Source organism: Cebus imitator, unplaced genomic scaffold, assembly GCF_001604975.1.
Source record: "Cebus imitator isolate Cc_AM_T3 unplaced genomic scaffold, Cebus_imitator-1.0 Scaffold123, whole genome shotgun sequence".
Classification (NCBI taxonomy): Eukaryota; Metazoa; Chordata; class Mammalia; order Primates; family Cebidae; genus Cebus; species Cebus imitator.
The window spans coordinates 798504-802392 of record NW_016107438.1 but is presented as its reverse complement, the minus strand read 5'-3'; positions in this window follow the sequence as shown (position 1 = coordinate 802392).

Below are 3889 nucleotides of genomic sequence, written 5' to 3'. Positions count from 1 at the left end.
TGAATTATATCACATGCCCCAACCCTACAGTGAAGAGAAAACTTCCCCACAAATTAAGGTGACTAATTTGTTGTCCAAACAAGACACTTCTGAGAGCAATAGAGAATGCTGTTAATAATTATGTCAAGATAACAAAAATGCAAATCGGGACTCCCCAAGGCATCTGCCCTCCTGGGGGAGATGTGGATGACTGAATGAATATTGGTGGTTACTAAGAGCAGATAATGGGTACTGAGGAAACAACCACAATAATCATTCTTAAAAAACATTTTTAACCACACATCTATAAAGAAAACAAAGAAGTCGTGGGGGTACTCATTACCAAATATATTATCTATGAGGGAAAACTGAGTAGAGTGCCAAGCTTGCTCCAGAAGCCACCTTGTTTCCAAGGTATTCTTTCGAATGTAACAACACTATGAGGAATCAACATTGGTGAACTTAAGCCTCCTGATGTGTCCTGGGCCTTCCCATCCTCCATCACCAAGGTTTTATACAGAACTTGGAGCAGAAATAACAAAGAACAACAAATTCCATCCTCGCAGAAGTAAACTTGAGGCTTTGAGATTATGTTTATTGCAATCTAAAGATACTGGCCTCCACAAATCTAGGAAAAAGAGACTATTATCTTACTGAGCCCAAGAAGAAACACCTTAGATGCAGTCTAAGCCCAAGACTGGTTTACTGAATTCAGATAAGTCATCATCTGTAAAAGGGAGATAATATTTAGAACCTACTTACCAAACTGGGTTGTGTTGAGGCTCAAATTAGGAAAATGGATATGAAAATGTTTTGAAACATTAAAAGCGCTATGCAAGTGTAAAGCATTATTATTAAGAATTTTCAGCTAGGTCAGGTATTTTTTTATGTGCAAGGCAGTTTTAACGGTATGAATAATCATCCTGTTGTAACTGGATATGTAAATGCTCCCAGAGGTCTATTTCAGTCATCTATTCAGATAGTTCAAAACTGATGATAATGTTGATGATGATGATGATATTTCTCTAGTCATGAATGAGAAGCAGGAAGCAAGGATAGATGATATCATACTTGGGCCCATGCAAGAAGGCTGAGTACCTCTTAGTGTCTTTATTGTTTTTAACATTTTCAGTGGTTATAGAACCAGAGCCGTTACTTTTACAATCAAGGTGAGTCTGATGTATTTGCTTGCCCTAATCCATTAGCTTTTAATTTTTCTATTTTCCTCTCTTATTTTATGAACATCTAGTAACAGCCAAGTTGCAATAAGTCTGACTTTGGTGCCCCTGGAGTGACTCAATCTTAAAATGATTGTAGACTTCGAAAAGACGGGGAAAAACCAGCCATGGTTTCTCATGGGAGTCCCCTGGCAGATAGGCAGTCCTAAACCTGCTGTCATTTTTAGGAGGTTATAGAGTTGAGAAATATTTCCCCTGTGGGTACAAGACAGAAAGAAGGTAGGAAAGCAGACAGTGAAGAGCCATGACCCTGTGTCCCTTCACATCTTGTTTAGAACCAAAAAGTATCTGGAATGTGAAAGTGCCTCCAAGCCTGGAGAAATGTTTCCATTTCCTTGAGTTGGCTCCCACATGTCAGCTTCCCCATCCCTCTTCAGTATCTGCCTTTCAGCTTCTCCTCACCAAAGCGTAGCAGTGTGAATTTGAATCAACATGCATCAAACATGGCAGTGGTATATAAAATCTAACTTGCATTGAACTAAGGCCAAAGCTTTTTATAAAGTATAGATGTGCACTGTCTTAATTTGCATATGGTATTCTAATCAGGAAAAGATTTGCTATAAAGAGGAGAGCTCACTCCAATAAGTAAAAGGGAAGAATTTGTATGAAAATTAAATTAATTTCATAAATAGCGAAGGACAGAACAAATTTATGCATATATGTACCTACATGATCTAGGTACATAGCCAACATCATGATTTTTCTGTGCTCACCTCTCCATTAAAAAAATACACCTAAGCATATAGTCTTTTTTTAATTTCTTTTTTAAAAAGAAAGATAATTGTTTTCATCCACACTGTACTTTTAAATCCTCGTATAGTCAGAGTACATTAAAAGACTTAAGCTTTGAATTAAACTGGAAAGTTGTCTATAAGGTGCTGCTTTACCTAATAAGCAAAAATAAATTGTTATTTTTATTTTCAATATAAATATGCAGATTCCATAGGTGGCTATCTATACCAGTTAAATTTTTTATACATCCTAATTAACAGACACATTAATTAGCATTTTAATGGCATAAAGCACTTTACCCAGAGTAATGCCTGTCTAACTTGAGCAGTTGCAGAGGTCCCCAGCTAGCCTGTCTTCCCAGTGCTCATGTGATTGGAAGGAAGCCTGTGTGCATTTACCCATCGAACATTTTACTTAGCCCATCTCTGGCATCTCCAAACATATATACTCATCATTTAGGGAAGAAGCAACCACAGTTTACAGTTACTGAAGAAATACATATCAGCTACCTGTAAGAGTCAACCTAGTCCTTTGTAAACAGAAATAGACAACCATCATCAAAACACGGTTAAGAAGTAAAACACAGTTTAAATTAAAACGTAAAGATTAACAAACAATATAACTGATCCCAAAAGAAAAAGAAAAAATCATGGAAGAAACAGAAGGAAATTTTTGAAAAGATTGAATTAATATCTTCAGAGTTATTTGAAAGGATGGTATTTCTGCAAAGCAAGCACTGGCAGCTAATTTTAAAAGATAGCTAAAAGCATAAAAGATGTTTTGGAAAATAAGTATACAATTGCCAAAATAAGAAAAACGTAATAGGAGTTCTGAATAATGAAACAAACAGCTGAAGACTTTAGGTAACCTGAAAGATAAAACCAAGGACACTTTCAAAACTTAGAGCAATAAAAAAGAAAAGAGATAAATCCAGGAGATGCAATATCTGTCTACGAAGAGCTCTCAATGGAGGACATAGAGAAAACATAGGGAAAGAAGCAATCAGAGAAAGAGTAGTAATTCATGCTGAGATGATGGAGGCCTGAGCACACATCCCCCTGTCTCCCAACTGATTAGTAGGATAAACAGCTAATGTGGAGAAGCCCTTGGGAATGGAGAGGGAAATGAAGAAAGTGTGGCCTACTTGGAATTTAGTGTCCTACAGGGGCAGTTTACTTGGCCTGGTTAGGGCAGTTTCTGTACAGCATCATTTACAAAGTAGGAAGTATCAAAGACCAGGCATCCAAGGAGAAGGCCCATCACTCTAACAGAAACTGAAGTGAAGTGTATTGATTTTGCATCTACTAACATGAAGACTGGCTGTTTCAGCCTCATAAATGCCCACAATGCAAGAAAACCCTCTAGTTCCACCATTACTGGCCATGCTCAGGAGGAATTGTACCATCAAGCTGAAATGCCCCCTTTCTGTGATGCCTCAGAAGAAGGAGCAACTCTCCCCACTTCCCCAAACACACACACACACACACACACACACACACACACACACATTCTCAAGCACACTCAAAGCTGATACTGTGTCAAGTTTCTGCTCACTGCTGGCACACCAGAAAAGCTGTATTTTTTAAAATTTCATCTCTTGCCCATCCACCACAAACGGAAAGATTCCAGTGATCTGACTTACACAGCTACTATTAAAGAAAAGCAAAAAAATATCCCAGGTATTATTTAAGGGGTTAAGTAGCTTGAAGGACGAAGATCAGAACCGAAAACAGGACAGCAGCTTCCCATTTAGGTAGTTAATGTCCAACCCTTTGAATGTGAGGACATTTTTGCTTATCTGTCATGGTAGATATCATGAAAATTATGCATGGACCTTATTTTTAGTTTGTCAGATATTGTGTTAGTGTTAGTATTTTATGTGTGGCCCAGGACAATTCTTCCTCTTCCAATATGGCCCAGGGAAGTTAAGAGGTTAGATA